This window comes from Natator depressus, chromosome 1, assembly GCF_965152275.1.
Source record: "Natator depressus isolate rNatDep1 chromosome 1, rNatDep2.hap1, whole genome shotgun sequence".
Lineage (NCBI taxonomy): Eukaryota > Metazoa > Chordata > Testudines > Cheloniidae > Natator > Natator depressus.
In genome coordinates this window covers 107680296-107701554 of record NC_134234.1, presented here as the reverse complement: position 1 = coordinate 107701554, position 21259 = coordinate 107680296, and the positions used below count along the sequence as shown (strand labels likewise).

Sequence of the window (21259 nt, the reverse complement as noted above, 5' to 3'; positions counted from 1 at the left end):
CAATAATTCTTATTCCTAGGCCTTCAACTAGCTAAACAGAGAATTCGGGAGTTTTAAAGAACCAACCCTGTGTAGCTGGCCCAGAAGTCATAGACATTATCTCATAGGTGGCTGCAGTATCTGGTAACAGGACAAACAAAGAGCTCAAAAAGGATGCCATCAAATAAGATGGGATGGAGACAACTGCCAATCAAGGCTTTGCAAAAATGGCAAAGGATTCCCTTCCACCTCCAGAAGTTTAAACGTGGGTCATATGGCATTTTCAGAATGTTTTAGACTTGCCCAGAAGTCTCATCCCTGTCAAAAACATGCACCTTTCTAGCTGACAACTGTGCTTCCCTCAAAAGAAGAAAGGTAGTTAATAAACCCTGGCAAATCTTTTAAAAGGCAGTTCCTTCTCTCTCAAAAAAGGGAGTACATTTCAAAGCCCTGCTTTACTGTTTGTCAGATCAATGGCACAAACATAGACTCAATTTTCTCAGCTGCATGGACAGAACTACCTTTGCATCTGCCAGGAAATAAAAGCATCTGAGCAAATGATCAGAGAATCTACTATATCCAGGTCTTTCTCTCCTAATAGAGTTTATCAGACAAGAGTAAAGAGCCTAAAAACAGAAACAATGACACCCAGTTATTACTCAGGGAACTCTTAAAACTGTGTGAAGATCCTTGCAATCTTCTTCGACAAATGGCTTAGAAACAGTGTGACACAAGGAATAAACTCAGAGAACTGTGCATATAATTTCAATATGCATTAGGTAACATCCCTTCCAAGAAGCTATAGGAAACTTGAAAACTTTACCTCTCACACTCAGAAGTAGTCTTGTCCATGGATTATTTAAAACATGGATAGGAAACAGTTGAAATAAATAGCCAATTCTCAGCATGAAAGGAGGCCAACAATGGACTGCCTTACCAATCATTAAGAAAGATGTTGTTCAGATACATTCGCTAATTATCTAGAAGATAGGAGGCATAACAGAGGCAGCAAAATAGGTTCATGACCCAAAATTATTTAGCTTAATAAAGAATCAATACTGTGTACACCTAGTCTGAGAAAAAAACATGTTTGTAATTCTGTTATCGCATCCCCGCTCCCTCCCCACTTTTGCCTATTGGATTATTCCCATCTGTTATAACCAAGGGACTATCTTTTCACTACGTGTTTGTAGAACACCTACCAAATGGGGCCGCTGTTCCCTGACTGGGGCTTGTAAGTATTACAGTACTACAAATAACAAAGAATAGTAATAATTAGAAACTACAGGAATGCCAGAAGGATCTAACAAAAAGTAGGAATTGGGGCGACACAAAGGAATTCAAAGAGATAAGTGCAAGGTAAAACTTGTAGCAGGTGCAGCATGAACAATTTAAACCATACAATGGGTTCTGATTAAGTATTAAACGCTCAGAAATTATTATGGATAGTTCAATGAGGATTTTTGCTGGATGCACGGCGCTGATCAAGAAGTGAACAAAAGTTTAGTATGAAAAAGATGGAAAGTAATGTGATAAGTAGTAGAATACTACATGATATATATAAACAGTACATCTTCACCTTAAACTGAATATTACATTCAGTTTAGTGAATCTACATCTAGGCTCTTCAGACAAAAATCAATCATCTAAAAGGACACAAAAGAGACAGACAATATCCAAAGTATGCACGGTAGAGTTTCCATGCATGAAGAAACAGAATACATTACAATTATTTAATTTGGAAGGTGGAACAGTAAGGGCAGATGTGGCAGAGGTGTAGAAAACTATTATATTTACAAAATGGAAAGAAAGCACTCTCATTTTAGTGAATGAACATTAAAAATTTGTAATGAATATCTTCCTGAAGGCCCACTTCTTACTTTTCTGCTATACCTATGAATAACCCGTCATCTACTTATTTTATTTATTTATCTTATGAGCAAACTGCTTATTTATAGGGCTGTCAATTAATCACAGTTAACTCACGCAATTAACTAAAAAAAAATTAAACGTGATTAATCACAGTTTTAATCACACTGTTAAACAGAATGCCAATTGAAATTTATTAAATATTTTTAGATGTTTTTCTACATTTTCAAATATATTGATTTCACTTACAACACAAAATACAAAGTGTACAGTGCTTACTTTATATTATTATTTTTATTACAAATATTCGCACTAAAAATTATAAACAAAAGAAACAGTATTTTTCAATTCACCTCATACAAGTACTGTAATGCAATCTCTTTATCATGAAAGTGCAACTTATAAATGTACATTTTTTTGTTACATAACTGCACTCAAAAACAAAACACTGTAAAATTTTAGAGCCTACAAGTCCACTCAGTCCTACTTTTTGTCAGCCAATCGCTAAGACAAACAAGTTTGTTTACATTTACAGGAGATAATGCTGCCCACTTCCTATTTACAATGTCACCAGAAAGTGAGAACAGGAATTCACGTGGGACTTTTGTAGCTGACATTGCTATGTATTTACCTGTCAGATATGCCAAACATTCGTATGCCCCTTCATGATTTGGCCACCATTCCAAAGGACATGCTTCCATGCTGATGACGGATTCTGCTCGATAACGACCCAAAGCAGTGCAGACTGATGCATGTTCATTCACTCTTCTGGGAATGGAGCCTGCCACCCCGGGCATGAGCTGCCTGCTGCCCTTAGTAAGCCACTTTCTTCCCCGGATGGGAGGAAGTTTATGGCCAGGGCCTTTTATGTGACTCCCCTGGAGAAGGGGAGCACAGCAAAAAAAGTTTGGGAGCCTCAGCTCTACGGTAACCATGGTAGCTGTATTAGCCTCCTGCCTGCGCTCTGCAGGGATCAATGCTTATGAATCTACACAGTGGCAGATACTCCAGCATGGCACTCCCAGGCTTTCCCAGTCCACCAGTGACTGCTGCACAGGATCATGTAGGGAGCACTCCATGGAGCTCAGCTGGAGAGACACCCTCCACCACCAGGGAGGAGGAAGCAGCACCTGCTTCCTGGAAGGTTTCAGAAAAGAATTAGACTCTTACAGTATAGTAACAATAATAGCATCTGCAGCTACAGTTACAGCGCTAGATCCTTGGCTGTTGTAAATCAGCAACATACAGCACCTGAAGGTCTGGTCCAAAAACTACAAGGGCTGTCCATCCTCTTGCCATTGACTTCAATGGGCTTTGAATCAGCCCTTATATGTGTAATTATTTTTTTTAAAATGTAGGTTGGGGTTTCAAGTGGGATACAAGATGGCTAGGCACCCAACTTCCACTGACTTTTCACAGGAATTGGGCACCAACTCCTTTAGGCTCCTTTGAAAAATCCCAGCCTAATTCATTAATTTTTACAAATAATGTACTTAACAATTAGTTCTCTTTTCAAATGAAGTGTCTTACCACATCTTATGGATAAAACTATATTGCTTCTGTGGTGCTGTAGTTCTTTAGTACTGATTTTTAGTGACCTGGAAAGTATATAAGAACATGGGTGTACACAGAGCTTGCAGATATACTGTGTGTATCAGACATGCAGCAATAACTGTGTGCTGCATACTTGCGTTTCTCTGTACGGGAAAGCTCTGAAAATTTAGGCTCAAGCACAGCCAGTGTAGATAGTGAAAAACTAAGTTATAATAACATTAGTAAATTAGAGATAGACACTACCATTTCACTAAAAACTCCAATGCGCTTCTGTGCCAGCCTTAAAAGATTGATTCCATGGGGCTTGCACAGAAATTGGACCAGTTTTTAATTTAATCTTTAATCTGATGCATGAAAATTATACTTTAAGACTGACACAGCATCTTGAACTCACCTTGTTAATTTGCACCCATGCTAACATTAATCAATGTTCAGAAAAAACTCTATATACTGTGCAATAAGTAAAATACTGTGTTTCAATACCTGTTTCACAGCCTGATCCAAATCCCACTGAAGTCAATGGAAAGTCTCCCATTGACTTTAGTGGACTTTGGTTCAAGCCCTTAAACACAACAGAATGAGCTAAAGATGCCATGACAGCTTTAGCTAATAACATATTTGTTTTCATTTGTTTCCATATATGTTCATATTATACACAAAGGTACATTAAAAGACTGTTATTTAAGTTGCAAAGTCAAGCTCTTGAAAGTTAGTAAATATAACATTTACAGTTGCCCATGCAACTTTAATTCTGCCCCATTGTGGTTCCATCCTGCGTACTGAGGCAGGGGTCCTGTGAAAAAATTAGTATGTGATTGTATAATTCATGACTGTATCTTAATGCCTACACACAAGGGAGTCAAATTAAGGTTGCCCCGGCAACTTTTATCGTTGCATTTCCTAATTTTCAAATGTTTGACTTTGCAACCGAAATAACTTTTACATTGTAATTTTCTAGATGTATGGATTTTTTATTTTGCACAGCTGTCAGAAACCCCCACCCTGAATCATCAGCAGGGTCTGAATCCTAACATCCTTCAGCATTACAGCACAGACTGCTACGACTTGAGCTCTAAGGACTAACATTAGAAGCCAGCTGATAAAGGTTTATTTTTCTAGAGCTGGCAGGTGAGGAGCGAAGTCGATGGGTTGCTGCTCCAGGGGTGGTTGAAGGGAACCCAACCTGTCTCTCCCAGACCAGAAGTTGAGGGAGCTCCTACCCCCCTGTGGTGCTTCCAGGGAGTGGGTGATAAATGAGGCAGTGGAGCCATGACTAAGGTGTTGGGGTTTATTGAGCAGGAGAGCCCAGCCCAGCTATCTTCCCTGCCAGCACCTCTCCCCCTCCCCAGCAACACCCTGGTGTTCCCTCTACTGTGTGTGCTGCTGCTGCTGCTTTGGTGGTGGCATGAGCCCAGCCTCAGAAGGTTCAATGGTTTAGGCAGGCTGACAACATTTTTCTGAGGAACAGAAGGAGAGAAGGAAAATGGCAACTGTTAATATTTTATATCTCATACAAATCTGAATGGAATGTCACAGGACAAAGAAAAGACACTTCCGTAGCCTGGGGAGATTCCCCCTGCTGCAGAGTGGATTTTATTTAAATCAAATTGATTTAAATCATGGTTTAAATCACTAGTCATGAAGACTCAATTTAATCATGGTTTTCTACATAAAAGTGCATTCATGTTGGTTGTTACAACCTTAATACATATGCTTCACAACTCAGAGATAGATGTAGGTTTCATTTTTAGAAGATACACACTATACATTTTTAAACAGTGATTTATTTTGAAAACTTTTCAGATTAGTTTTACAGCTATATCAGAAAATGAATGATTACTTATTTCATATATCAAAGATAATTGAAGGAGATATTTATGAAGTCATTGGAAGGTGAACAATCTCCAATTCAACAGGTTAATCATTAATATTTGGAGGATTTTCTTGCCATGCTGTATTAGGAGGAGAACATCATCAGACAGACATTTACATTGTTTTATTTAACTAAAACAACAACGTTAAGTACTCTGGATTTTTTTCTTCAACAGCAAATATATAATATTTTAAGAAAACAAGCATATGTCCCTCACTTCTCACATTTATCTCCAGACTTCTTCTCCTTGTCCAGATCTATTCCACCCCCAACAATCTTCTATTCATTGAACTTTTTGAAACTTTGCACTTTTAGACAGAGGTAAGGGATTGACTCTGTACATAAATTTGCAAAGGGACAGTAGAGTTGAGGTTTGTTATCTCTCACCTCTATATATTATTTATTTATTTAAAAACATTTTTGCCGTTAACAAGCATATTACTTTTGGAGACACAAATCCACAGTTTGAGAACTGCAGAACTAAGCATCTCTGATCGTATCTTCTAGACTGAGCACTGAGTAGTGTGACAGGGTCGGGCCAGATGGCTATAGGAGAATAACAGAAGGCAGATATATTAGCCCCACGCTAAGTAGGTCCCTTTTCCCTGGGTAAGGTAACAGGGAAGGTTCCAGAACAATTAGGAACCTTCTGGAGACAATTAAGGCAGGATAATCAGGGCACCTGGGTTTTAAAAAGGAGCTCACTTCAGTTTGTGGTGTGCATGTGAGGAGCTGGGAGCAGGAGGCACTAGGAGCTGAGGGTGAGAACACGGACTGTTGGAGGACTGAGGTGTACAAGCATTATCGGACACCAGGAGGATGGTCCTATGGTGAGGATAAAGAAGGTGTTGGGAGGAGGCCATGGGGAAGTAGCCCAGGGAGTTGTAGCTGTCGCACAGCTGTTCCAGGAGGCACTCTAGACAGCTGCATTCCACAGGGCCCTGGGCTGGAACCCGGAGTAGAGGGCGGGCCCGGGTTCCCCCCAAATCCTCCCAACTCCTGGTCAGACACAGGAGGAGTCAACCTGGACAGTGGGTTCAGAAAAACGGCCAAGCTGAGGGCTGCCGTGAAGCTCCAAGGCGACCAAATCCACCAATAAGCGCAAGACCCACCAAGGTAGAGCAGGAACTTTGTCACAGTAGATAGAAAGATTAACCTAAATAATCTATACAGAAGCCTCTGGAACCCCATAAGATTGGATCCCTAATCCATGAACTATTGGAATTTATTTACAAAGCTTTTCTTAAACATTACATGAATATATTGTCTCATACTATAGAATTAGAATTTATAATCCCTATTCCATGATGAGATATCTTTGAGCTATAATGTATCTTAATTAAAACTATCTTTAGATAGGTCTTTTCCTCAAAAAGCATTTTATCAAAAAAATCCGATTTACATTTTAAAAAATCAGATTTTTTTTATTTTAAAAAAAAAATCATTGATTTTTATCCACCCTGCCCTACTGAACACCAAAGACCTACTGCAAACACTGAAGATGTGAGAGCTTCTCAAAGGAAAGGTAACAAGACTCCTTTATGATGGAAAGTGTTACACAACCTAAATATAGGGGCCCTGCCAGTTCCCCTCATCATTATTATAACACCTTGTAGGTTGTATTTACTGCCTCATTGTTACTTTGGGACCTAACTTCCATTCAAATGAATTCCTATTTTCTCCCCTCAGGCACTTGAAAGTAAGGACTCTTTATTGTAATGGAAATATGTTATACAAACATGTTAGGGAATATCTCTGGCTTTGGGGTCAGAGATGAGATTAGCATAACGGGTGTGCTCTGTGATTCTGGATCAGTGACATTTGCTGCAAAATTTGAAATTTTGAAAGAAGCGGCAAAATTCAACATTTTGGATGCAGAATTCTCCATTCTGCAAGCAGCCAGGCACCGCACGTTTGGTTTTCCTTCTCCATGCCCCAGTCTGCCCGCAGTTGCCTCTTTGTCTCCAGGTTCCCTTGAAAGGAGGAGCCATTTGGATTATTAACCTATGCTCCCGCTCTACTGGCCTTAAAAGGGTAGCCCGAAGGAAAAGGAGATTTCTTTCCAACCTTTGCAGCCATCAGTCTATACAGAGCAGGACAGATCCAGCACATCATACAGGTTGCTCTGAACAGCATGGGGCACTGGAACCGCCACTGAACTTCTCCAAAGAGGTATGGAGGGAACTATTCACGGTTCCATGGATCTTGTTAGTGAGCCCAGGATTGCCAAATCTGACCAGGAGCCAGGGAGCAGAGCTCCCTAGGGTGCCAGCTGGAGTACATTTCTGACCTATTGCCAACTCTCATGATTTTATCACAAGCCTCATGATATTTGGTGTTTTTCTTAAAGCCCCTGCTCCAGAACCAAGTGGCTGCATGAGAATCTCAACTTTCATTTTTTTTTAAAAGTCATTTTTTGGAGAAAAGCTTGAAAAATGTGACCTCTACAGGCTCAAAAGCCGGAAAGTAAATAAAAAGAACCCCAATTGTATTATTTTTGAAAATCTCAATTTTTAAGACATTCTCGTGAGTTTTTGAGGCTTGATTTTTGAACATCTGACGTCTGCACACTGTGGTCTGCCCGCCAGTGAGTCAAGGAGCCAGGACTGTAGGCTTCCTTAGGGAGCCAGAAAGCTGACACTGTCTCAAAGCTCCCTCTTTTCCTCCCACAGATGGAGGGTGTTCTGAATCTGAGCTGGGTAACACTGGGGCAACTGAGAACCCAGGAGCTAAGGAGAGAGGATCCCCTCTGTCCTCCTGGTAGGGAGAGGAGACGGCTGAACCAGGCCTGTCTGGAAAGCACTGTGGCAGCCATGGTCCAGGGAAGCAATACGAATGAGAACAATACCAATAAAATAATTTCTCTCGCAGCACAGGCACCAGCTTCCTCCTTTCCCTGGGGATGCTCAACCCCAGCCCTCCCCACACCCCTTCCCCCAAGGCCCCGCCTCTGCCCTGCCTCTTCCAACCCCCACTCCGCTCCCACCCAGTTCCACCCCTTCCCCAGAGCGCACCCTGTCCCTGCTCCTCCCCCTCCCCCACAGCGGCTTCTGCCCACCGTGGACCAGCTGATCGCAGCCGGGGGAAGGTGCTGGGTGGGAGGGGGAGGAGTTGATCAGCAGGGCTGCCAGTGGACAGGAGGTGCTGGGGGTGGAGAAGGGGAGCTGGTTGCCTGTTGGGTGCAAAGCACCCACTATTTTTTTTCCGTGGTGTTCCAGGGCTGAAGCACCTACAAAGTCAGCACTTGTGTCTTGCAGTATTTGTCACAAAAGTATTTTCCCCACTCAGTATTTTCAGGGTTTGGGGAGGGAGGGTTCTCCATGACTCCCCAAGCCTCAGCAGCCCTGATGTTACCCAGGAACCACACCCACCCTTTTTGACAAGACCCATTTTTCAAAGAAGAGCCACCAAAGCCAGCTAGAAGCTCCCTTCTTCTCTGGTACACATTCAGTACTTCCTTGGCTGACGCCAGTCGCCTAAGCCCGGGGAACCATGGAGAGGAGCCACTGTGGAAATGGCAATGTACCACTCCTTCTATCTGTGTCTGCTAGATTCTCATCCCCTCTAGCCACCGGGATGAAGGGGACAAAAAGGCTCTAAATGTGCTATGAATGAGTCCTTAACAGCATCAAGCTGTAATTTTTGTTAGCCTTTGGAGCAGCTGTAAAACACAGGCAATAAAATACTTTCTGTAAATTATGTGGGCCACATTCTGGCCAATGCAGGGAAAGTGGTAACAAGCCCACAAAGTACAGCAAAAGCAGAGCTAATCTGCACAGGGAATCCTAGTGCAGAGGCACAAATAACCTCCTTGGGAGGCTAGTAAGTAAGGACTATTGCCAGGAGAGAGACCATATGTGCAGAAATACGCAAACATGTCTCCTGTTCCCTAGGTCCAACCCTGCTATGTCTCGCAACTACTGTGCTAAGGGCCTGTAAAGTGTTTCTCTGTGGATTTCAGCGGGGGGGGGGGGGGGGGAGCAGAACATCCTCTTGGTGCTAATCTGCATGGTACAGACCTCAGGTGGTGATACTCTGATGCCCTGATCGATGTCACAGGGACCAACCGGCTACATTTTCTGTGCCCCCCACAATCTGCTCTCAGGTAGCACTATAAACTCACACTGTGCACAACGGTACCAGGCTTCCCCACCAAAAATGTCATTGCTTTCTAGCTCAATACACCTCCAAATGCCATTCTCTTCTGATTCCTAACCACCTTCTCTTTCTTCCTCCCAAAGCCTCAAAACACTAGACTCTGTCCTCAGACTTGCGTAACTGACAGAAAAATGTGGCTCCAAGAATTCAGTGTGAAATCAGAGACAAATGATCGTTACCGGTTTCAAACATCATTCTCATTTTGCCAATCACAGTAGCTGCCTGCAAGGAGAACAGTTAAGGGAAAGCAGCTGTGCATGAATGCTTGGGCTCCCTTTATGGGAAGTGATTGTGCATAAATGCTTGTGCTCCAATTAAATGGACACCCAGTGCTGTGTTTGTTTTCTACGGGTCATTAGCAAATTAAATTATTTTTGTTCGAAAATTAAAACTCGAGACATTTATTTAGGCCAGAGACCTCACTCCTAAAGGGATTAGGAGGACTCAAATGTATTGGCTCCCTCAATCCTGATATTATCCCTTTAAATAACCAGATTAATTTTACTTTGGTGTCCAAGCTTTCCCATGTAGAAAATAAATTCTTATGAGTATAAATTTCCCTTGAGTCTCAACCAGCAAAAAAGTGGTTATCTATTCTTCCTAAACCTGACTCTGCTCTTCCCAAGCTATGGTTGATGCAGAAACAGAAAGGGAAAGTGGCAAAGGTGGCTTCAAGTTATCTTTACACCTCCTGTATTCTGGCCCTGCCCCCTATATAAATCAGAGCAGCTTCAGGGTTGCTATAAGTTACACTCAGCTTCAGGAACTCACTACGGTCTGTTTCACAGATAACAGCCAAAGCTAGGCTTCAGCCATACCCCTTCTCTCCCCAGCGTGCCTCCTATGCAAAGGGCTTCAAAGAGTCACCCCACTTGTGAAACCTCATTACATAGAATCATAGAAATGTAGGACTAGAGGGGACCTCGACAGGTCATCTAGTCCAGTACCCTTCACTGAGACAGGACTAAATATTATCTAGACTATCCCTGACAGGTGTTTGTGTCACCTGTTCTTAAAATCCTCCAATGACAGAAATTCCACGACCTCCCTAGGTAATTTGTACCAGTGATCAATTACCTTTGCCTTTAGGAAGTTTTCTGTAATGTCTAACCTAAGTCTCCCTTGCTGCAATTTACGACAGTTATTTCTTGTCCTGTCCTCAGTAGATATAGAGAACAATTTATCACCTTATTATTATAACAAACTTTTATGTACTCGAAGATTGTTTTCATGTCCCCTCTCAGTCGTCGCTTCTCCAGGCTAAACAAACCCAATTTTTTCAACCTTTCCTCATAGGTCATGTTTTCTAGACCTTTAATCATTTTTGCTGCTCTCCTCTGGACTTTCTCCAGTTTATCCACATCTTTCTCAAAGTGTGGTGCCCAAAACTGGACACAGTACTCCAGGTGAGGCCTTATCAGCGCTGAGTAGAATGGAAGTATTACCTCCCATGTCTTGCTTACAACACTAATACATCCCAGAATGATGTTCACTTTTTTTGCAACAGTACTACGTCGTTGGCTCATATTTAATTTGTTATCCACTATACTGCCCAGATCTTTTTCTGCAGCACTCCTTCCTAAGCAGTCATTTCCTATTTTGTATTTGTGCAATTGACTTTCCTTCCCAAGTAAAGTACTTCGTGTTTGTCCTTATTGAATTTCATCCTATTTATTTCAGACCATTTCTCCAGCTTGTCAAGATCATTTTGTATTCTAAACCTGTCCTTCAAATGCTTGCAACCCCTCCCAGCTTGGTAATGTCCACAAACTTTATAAGTGTATTCTCTATGCCATTATCCAAATCATTTATGAAGATACTGAGTAGAACCAGACAAAGGACATATCCCTGCAGGATTCCACTCAATATACCCTTCAAGCGTGACTGTGAATCATTGATAACTACTCTCTGAGTATAATTTTCAAATCAGTTGTGCATCTACCTTATAGTAGGCTCGTCTAGGCTACATTTCTCTAGTTGGCTTATGTGAGACAGTATCAAAAGCCTTACTAAAGTCATGATATATCACATCCACTGCTTCTCACCATCTTCTTTACCCTGTCAACGAAGGATATTAGGTTGGTTTGACAAGATTTGTTCTTGACAAATCCATGTTGACTGTTACTTATCAACTTCTAGATGATTACGAATTTGATTGTTTATTTGCTCTTTTATCTTTCCAGATACCAAAGTTAGACTGGTCTATAATTCCCTGGGTTGTCCTTATTCCCTTTTTTATAGGTAGGGTACTATATTTGCCTTTTCCAGTCCTTTGTGATCTCTCCTGTCCTCCATGAGTTCTCAGATATAATAGCTAATGGCTCAGAGATCGCCTCTTCAGGCAATTCCTTAACTATTCTAGGGTATATTTCTTCAGGCCCTGGCAACTTGAAGACATCTAATTTGTCTAAGCAATTCTTAACTTGTTCTTTTCCTATTTTTGCCTCATATCCTACCCCATTTACATTGATGTTCACTATGTTAGTTTTCCTATCACTGCCAACCTTTTTGATGAAAACTGAAACAAAAAAGGAATTTAACACTTCGGCCATTGCTGTGTTTTCTATTATCGTCTTTCCCGCCTCATTGAATAATGGCCCTACTCTGTCTTGGTCTTCATCTTGCTTCTAATGTATTTGTAAAATATTTCTTGTTACCCTTTATGTCCCTAGCTAGTTTAATCATGTTTTGTACCTTGGCCTTTCTAATTTTGTCTCTACATGCTTGTGGTGTTGTGTTTTTTTTATATTCATCTTTCGTAATTCGACCTAGTTTCCACTTTTTTGTATGACTTTGAGTTTCAGTTTGTTGAAGAACTCCTTGTTAAGGCAGGGTGGTCTCTTAACATATTTCCTCTTTCCTACACATTGGAATAGTTTGCTCTTGTACCCTTAATGTTTCTTTAAAAAACTGCCAACTTTTCTGAACTCTTTTTTCCCTTAGACTTGCTTCCCAGGGGCTCTCAATGACCAGTTCTCTGAATTTGCTAAAGACTTCCTTCTTGAAGTCCTTTATTCTACTGTTTCCCCTCCTTCCATTCCTTAGAATCATGAACTTTTATCATTTCAAGATCATTTTCACGCAAGCTGCCTTCCACCTTCAAATTCTCAACCAATTCCTCCCTATGTGTCAGAATCAAATCTAGAGCCTCTCTACCTTTTCTAATAAAAAGTTGTCTCCAATGCATTCCAAGAACTTGTTGGATAAGTTGTGCCCTTCTGTATTATTTTCCCAACAGATGTCTGGGTAGTTGAAGTCCCCCATCAACACCAAGTCCTGTGCTTTGGATGATTCTGTTAGTTGTCGGGGAGCACAATAAAGGTGCCAGGTCACAATGAGGAATCCCTATGTCTTTTCCTCAACATGACAGTTAGCCGAATAAGAGTCTCTTTGGAATAATGCTCTTTATAAATAGGGACAACAGACTACAAGCGAAAGTACAAGAAAACTTAGTGGAGTATGACAAGGAACGTTCCCACTTTAGTTTTAATCCTTATATACAGTATCAAAAGTGGGTCAACTGGTCTGAGACGGAGCAACTTATTTGGAAAACGGTCCACATAATGAAAGGTATCTCCACTGCAACTTTTATGAACAGTTCCTTCCCTCCTACTATCAGTATAATTCTAATTTAAAATACGTGGTTGAAATGCTGTAATTTGAAGCTATGGCTTTTCAGTCAAACAATTGCTAACCTTGATGGTGATGCATGTGAAAAGATCCCTACTCTTTCAAAGAGAATAACTCCCCAATATAAACATATGTGCTCCAAAAAGCTTGTAACAATTTTCTTTTAAGAACTGTTTTTTCTTTTGTTCATTTCCCATATTCAAGTCAAAGTTTTCAGCAGATCCAGCACAAACTTTTCTGTTTAGCATTGACACGTTTTGTTCTGAAATGCAGAGAGGACTGTGATCTGACATGAAAGCTTAAAAATAAGAGACACCATCAATAGTAAAAAGAAAAGGAGTACTTGTGGCACCTTAGAGACTAACCAATTTATTTGAGCATAAGCTTTCGTGAGCTACAGCTCACTTAGCTGTAGCTCACGAAAGCTTATGCTCAAATAAATTGGTTAGTCTCTAAGGTGCCACAAGTACTCCTTTTCTTTTTGCGAATACAGACTAACACAGCTGTTACTCTGAAACCCATCAATAGTAACAATGCTTTCCTAATTTTTTCAATGTACACTTCTTGAAATCTGGTAAGTTTAGAATCTTCTTGTGTTCAAGACAGAATATAGTTTTAATGTGAAAATAATTTAACCATAACTTTCTGAAAGGAAACTCTACTTGTTATTCTCTCTATGATATGGTATATTTACTGTAAACAAAAAGGTCAGGCCACCTACTATCAAAATCCATTGACTTGTTTCTCTACTTAAGACAAACCTGTTTTTTGAGCTTTTTGCCTTTTAATGGGCACACTGCCTTTGTTTATTATACTTCTGTTTTCACTAATTTTTATTATGGTGCCCAAAGGCCTTAAAAGCAGGGCATTAAAAAAGTATTAATATGGTTCTATGTAATTTCCTCTTCAATCCCTCTCCCCAGGCAGATGTCTTCTAAACACATACTATTTTCTAAAAGCATTTTCTAAAAAGCAGCTGATTAACAAACATTCTATTTAGATCCTCTCCGGCTGATCTGTCATTTATTTTCCATATGTCCCATCTGTTTTTAATTACGACGGGTATTTGCATGAAAATGAGGTCTGTGTTTCTTAGTAATCTGTTCACATTGTTTATGCCTAGTGAGTCACAATCCTAACTCTTTGGGGAAGTGAAAGAGTCTTAGGTCTTTTCTACACTATAGAGTTTTGTTAATGCAAGTTAAGCAGACGATCAAAAAACATAATTCAATCGTTTGTGTATGTTCACACAATGCTTCTTCTGTCGGTGGAGCACGCCCACAATTGGTGCTCTAGCATCGACAGAGAGAGCAGTGCCTTGTGGGTCCCACTGTGCTACTCACCACCTTCTGCAGCTAGGAGTTGTGGGAAGGCAGAATGGATGTCAGTGCATCATGGGTGAGGGCTCAATGTCCCATGATGCAGTTTTTTTCCATCCCATGATTCCCTGGGCTTCCGACTGTGTTTCACAGCATTTTTCAACAGCCCCTGTTATCTGTGCGCCCACCTTCTCTGTCTGAAAGGATAGATCCTGCACTGCTCTCTGCTATTGTGGTCACTGTTATGAACACATCATGGCTGGTCATGAGGACCGAATCCGTCTAACCTGCTGTGTGCCATTGAAAGAAACACCACCAGAGTACTTTTGGCATTCACGGAGAAGCTGCACATGGTGGACCATCGCTTTTGGGCTTGGGAAACAAGCACTGAGTGGTGGGATCGCATCATTGTGCAGGTCTGGGATGATGAACAATGGCTGCAGAACTTTCAGATGCAGAAAGCCACCTTCTTGGAACTGTGTGCGGTGCTCACACTGGCACTGCGGCGCAAGAACATCAAAATGAGAGCTGCTTTCTTGGTGAAGAAGTGTGTGGCGATCGCTGTGTGGAAGCTGGCGACTCCAAAAGTGCTACTGGTCGGTCACGAATCAGTTTAGAGCCGGGAAGTCCACCACTGGGGCTGCATTAAGGCAAGTGTGCAGGGCCACTAATCATATCCTGCTACGAAGAACTGTGGCTCTTGGCAATTTGCATGAAATGGTGGATGGCTTTGCAGAAATGGGTTTCCCTAACTGCGGAGGGGAGACAGATGGCACACATATTCTAATTTTGACACTGGACCACCTTGCGACGGAATACATCAACAGGAATGGGTACTTCTCCATAGTGTTGCAGGCGCTTGTTCATCACCGTGGGCGTTTTACTGACATTAACGTGGAGTGGTCAGGGAAGGTGCATGATGCATGCATCTTCAGGAACACTGGCCTGTACAGAAAGCTGGAAGCAGGGACTTTCTTTCCAGACCAGAAGATTCCAATGGACGATATTGAAATGTCCATGGTGATCCTGGGAGACCCAGCCTACCCCTTACTCCAGTGGCTCATGAAGCCTTACACGGGAAGCCTAGACAGCAGCAAGGAGTGCTTCAACAATAGGCTGACCAGGTGCAGAATGACCATAGAATGTGTCTTTGGCAGATTAAAAGCACACTGGCGCTGCCTTTATGGCAGGTTAGACCTAAACAAGGAAAATATTCCCATGGTCATAGCAGCCTGCTATGTTCATAATACTTGTGAAGCTAAGGCTGAGAAATTGCCCCCGGGGTAGAGCGTGGAAGCGGATCACCTGGTGGCTAATTTTGAGCTGCCAGATATCAGGGCTATTAGAGGGGCACAAGAGGGGTCTATTTGAAACAGGGAGGCTTTGAGGCACCATTTGGACAATCAGCTCCAGTAATGAGTCAGTCTATACCGCACTCTGCCATGCTTTGTTAACTTGCCGCCTTGCATGAAAATTTTTACTCAGCAAATTGTCAAATTGCCACTGTGTATTCATTCCAGCAGCAATCACTGTGTTTTGGAGACAAATAAAGATTGGTTATCGTTCAGCGAGTTTGTTTTTATTAAATACCAATAAACAACACACAAAAAAAGCTTGGTAGGAAGGGAGATAACAATGAAGGGCAGTGTAGGCTCTCATAGCTGTGTGTAAGTCCAGCAATCATTTTGGAAGCTGTTCAAAGAGGTGGAGGGACCAGGGTATCAAGATGGGCTGGGAAGTTGCAAGGAATGTGTGGGAGGAGTTTGGGGTGGGCATGGAAAGCAGTTCTGTATCATCTGCAGGGGGGTCGAGCACACTAATTCTGCCTGCAGTGTGATTAGGAACTTCAACATCTCTGTTTGCTCCTCCATCACTTTTATCATCTGCTCCTGGCCCATTAAAATTCACTCCTGGCTCTCCTTTCTGTCCTGCTCGTCTATTTTATAATTTTCTTTTAAAGTCTCTCTCCACTCCCTGCGTTCTTGTTTTTCGGCCTCTGAAGATTGGAGCACCTCTCAAAACATGTCCTCCTTGCACCTCCTTGATTGCTTCCTTATCTGGCAGAGGTGCTCCGCTGGTGTGTAGTGGGTTCCACTGAAGTCCACATCTGCAGAAGCACAAGAAACAAGAAACAGAAGCATGAATTTTAGTGCACACACCGCATCGACTCATTATAGTAAAATGCACCTTTTAAAAAATACGAATCAGTTTCTCACTGTCTCTTGGCAAGCATACACCTTGGTGAACACCTTAAATATGGTGAGTTCAGCCCAGGGCGGGGGGTGGGGGAGGCGCTTAAGATGGGGCAAAGGGTCTTGGTGTTTTTTTAAGGGGATCACTACAGGTGACTAGGGACAATATTGTAAATTCTGCCGCCATTTTCACAGGCAGGGGTCACTGAAGACGGTATTTCACTCCTGAGGGTAAGGAAGGATGCAAGGGTGCATCTCTTGCATGAGTGTGGCTTCAGACCAGGTCCCTTTGCTGCTCGCCTGTGTGCCACTTTCGTTACCGCACAAGTGATTGCCGATTGGCAAGGGAAAGTTTCCTACAATTGGGGAAGGAACAAAGCAGCTCTGCCAAGGAACCTTCAGCAGAGGATTAGCGAGTACCTCCAGGGAAGTTTCCTAGAGATCTCTCTGGAGGATTCCCATGAAATCTCGGTGTGCATTAACACGCTGTTCCACCGCACTGCTAAGCTACACAGGGGAACATGAAGCACAGGCCAACACAGCTAGTCTTGTACGTTTATATCCCTTGACCCATTTCTAGCATATAACAAAGCAAAGGACAACTCTATTTCATATAACCGAGCAGCAACAACTCAAAAAGATCACTTACCAGAGCTCCCCTCTCCTGCATCATGCACGGCCAGAGACAGACTGCTGGGACTGGCTAGACCCCTCCAGAGTGGAAAAGAGTTCCTGACTCGCCGCGCCACTGGATGACCCTGCCGGGTGCTCCATGTCGTCTTCCAACTCGACCTCCTTGTCCACCACTTCCTCATCGGAGTTGAGTCCACTGTCTCCAGCCCCACAAAGTATCCACAGGGCTCTTGGTGGTGAAAATGGGGTCACCAGCGAGGATGGCATCCCATTCCTTATAGAAGCGGCAAATCTTTGGCCCACCCCCGGAGTGACGGTTTGACTCCCTTGCCTACTGGTACGCCTGCCTCAGCTCCTTTATCTTTGCGCGACATTGATGTGTGTCCCATTTGTAGCTCTTATCCAACATGCCACAAGAAATCTGACTGTAGGTATCAAAGTTCCTACAGCTAGCGTGGAGCTGGGACTGCACAGCCTCCTCTCCCCACAGCGCCAGCAGATCTAAGAACTCAGGTGTGTGCCAAACAGGAGAGCGTTTGCTGCGGGGAGTCGCCATGGCTAGCTGGGAAGATGAGATGTGAGCTGTCCATGCCAAACAAACAGGAAGTGGAATTTCAAAAATTCCCTGGTCTTTAATGCCTGTGTACCTGGGTGCAGGGCAGCGGAGTTCTAACTGCTGACCAGAGCAGTCAATATGGGCATTGTGGAACGCCTCAAGGAGGCCATTTACAGCAACATAACCAAGCTCAGTGTTTACACTGAGCCTCTGTCGATATAACTTTGCCACCAAAAGCTTTATGCCTCTCATCAAGGTGGTTTTATTTTTGTCGGCAAAGCAGGAGGGTTTTGTCAGTGGAAGGAGTATTGTAGTGTGTACACCTCCACTGTTTTGTCGATGGAAGCTGACTTCTGTCAACAAAACTCTGTAGTGTAGACATGCCCTTAGTTTATGGGCCCAATCCTACATTTCTTGGGCCCCCAAAATGCCCATTTAAATCAGTAGGCTTTTGGGTGCCAAGGAGTAAATTACCAAGGGCCAGATTTGAAAAGAACTCTGTATGTGTCTGGTGCTATATTAATTACCGTTAGTAGTAGTAACAATGTTGCAAACAGAATGATAACAGGAGAAGAACATCAATTCTTAAAAACAATTATTCTGTTTTCTTGCAGATGGTTCTAGTAACAAAAAACCAGAATGAGAATTAGAGAAAATGGAGCCAATCCTACATTTCTTGTGCACCACAACTCCTATTGCTGGCAATGTGTGATATGTGTTCGGAATTTAAACAGAATCTTTAAAACGTTGACATGGAGCATTAGTAAAGTTTTTTGAGTGTAGTTTTTTGGATATGCAAGTACAGTATGAGTGAAAATCATCCCTTCCCCCATAATGAATAAATTAATGGGATTTATTCAGGAAAGTAACTGAGGATTAGGGGGAAACAATCCACACCCACCCCCAAAATGAGAAAACCACAGCTCCTATATGGCAGCTATTATAGCCAATAAATTGAAACTGCTGTACAACCCCCTAGACCAGTTGTTTTCAACCTTTTTTCATTTGAGGACCCTAAAAAATTTTGAATGGAGGTGCAGACCCCGGTGGAAATCTTAGACATAGTCTCTGGACCCCGCCGTGGTTTGCAGACCTCAGCTTGAAAACCACTGCCCTATACAGTGGCTCCAAGCCACTAGATCTATCAACGTGTGGGTCCAATAGGCTCTTCCTGAGTCCCCCCTTAGCAGAGACCTAGTCACCGCTATTTCAGAGCTCCCTGCGCAGCACACAGGGAATGTGAACGGCCCTCTATGCAGTTGACCAAGTACTGTGCCTTACTGCACAGCCCTACTGCAGAGCTTAAGTGTGATGGAGAGCCTTGAATGGGCCCTCCATGGGGGAGTGAGTTTCGTCCTGTCTGAACAGTTGTGTGACGTTGTTGGTTCTAGTTACTCTGGCACCTGGTATAAAAATGGCAGATAGTCTGTCATTTGCATGAACAGTTCAATCCCCAATTCTGTGGCACTCGTGTAGAATTCATGCACTCTCTTAAGATATTTTTCTCTTCCATTCCGCTTTCTTAATTATTATTATTTATATTACAGTAGCATCTAATGGCCCCAGTTAAGTTCAGGGTCCCATTGTGCGAGGCTCTGTATATACATATAGTAAGATATAGTCCGTGCCTCAAAGAATCTAAAGCTTTGACCCAGCAAAGACTTACTCTGGGATTATGCACAGTGTGGAAAATTAAACCAGGGGTGAATCTCTGCAGCATTGGATCCTACACAGACAAGATACGGGGTGGGAGAAAGGAAGTACTATCCCCTACATTTTACAGATGGGCAACTGAGGCACAGAGCAATTAGCTCGCTGATGTGCTGTGACCATTCCTTATCACATTGCTCATATGCATCTCATTGATATTTTGTGCTTCAGCCCTCTGTTTGTCACTTCCCCTTGTTGCCATGTCTCATCGTTAGATTGCATATTCTTTGAATCAGAGATCAAACATTTTTTGGTTATGTGTACAGTGCCTAGCACAATGGGATCTAATCCCTGATTGGGGCTCCTGGGCAATGTCAATGCAAATAAAGAATAATAGTAATCTGTAGCAGAGACAAGACTTGACCTCAGATCTCTTCTATTTTAGTCCAGTGCCTTGACTACTAGACCATTCTGCCTCATTTATCATACTGTATTTTAAAATACAGGGGTTTCCCATTGGCCCACCAAACACTCTTCATCATTCTTTTCCTTATTATCTTGTATGGTATAAAAGCAAAGTTTTAACATAAGTGCTGATATGTATATCACAGTTTGCATATGTGCTCTATAGAAAAAATAATATATATAACACCATGTCCATACAAACACTAATTCCTCTAATATTCTGAATACAAATTGGTAAATAAAGCCCCGATGTTTCAATTTGAACATTCCAAATACTGTAGCCTCTTTTGGGCATGGCATAAATCCTCTCTCTTTGGAATACTAGAGAAATTATTGTATATACGTGTACATGGTGCATGAAAGTTACAGGATTTCACACCGTATGTTTGTATTTTCCACACAACACAAACCAAAACTGTAATGCCATTTTCATGTCACTCTGAAAAAAGTACGATCTTCTGAGTGATAGGTAAACAATAAAAGGCCCAACCAATACAAAAACAAACAGTCCTCATGAAAACTATTTCTAGTATTTAAAACCATTCCTCTACTGTTTACTGAGACTGGGTCACGTTGCATCCTGTGCTGTTTGAAACATTTTTAGTATTCCAGATGTTATATGGACTGGTTTTGGAATGTCCTGAAGGAAGACTGAAACGGACACATTGGATTCTGTATACATTTCTCCTTCACATACAGCTAGGATTTTAATATGAAGAGGCATTTTCTCCCCTATAAAATAATCTCACAAAAATTGTGAAACGCAAAAAACCCAAAAACCTATGTACCCAGCTCACCATTTGAACACACTGCTTGTTGTCTCATCCACTCTCCCTGCTTATATTCACCTCTACTTAGGCCCCAATCCTGCCGTTGGGTGGATCCCTGTGCCTGCACAGAACCACTGGGGCTCCATTCAGGTGCACCCACAGAAATGAAATCAGGGCTTCTAACCGTAAATTACGCAGGACAAGGACTCTCTTCACAGCACCTCGCACACTGATGGTACTCCAGAACCAATAATGATGACCACGGTGTATATTTAATACACTCTGCTTTATTATTTTCCTAAATAACCTCATGTCACGTGGTTCCTGCAGGAGGATGCCTGATTGGGAAATTGTTTTTATCTGGCCATTTTAATAAACCAGTACTGAGACTAACACATTACAGCCACATACAAATAACCTCATTCCTATCCACTGGGCAGAATCTCCTCTTCTCCCGCCCACGGGGGTGTGGGTGTGATTCCACAGCGCTGGACTAGCCCAGGCTCCTGTCCCTTTAAAAGTGACCTACGAGAGTCCAGCCTTCCTGCAAACTCTGTGCCTGCCTGCGGCCCCGCCTCTGCCCCAGCCCCGGGCAATGGCGCCTTCGCAGC

The 21259-nt window shown here is 42.4% G+C and overlaps 1 protein-coding gene across 2 annotated transcripts in view; it reads right to left on the bottom strand.

Annotated features, from left to right (window-relative positions):
- The window catches only part of ARHGEF7 (Rho guanine nucleotide exchange factor 7), a 189298-nt gene that overhangs the window by 166794 nt on the left and 1245 nt on the right, over positions 1-21259 (bottom strand). The gene's annotated exons all lie outside the window — the stretch shown is intronic.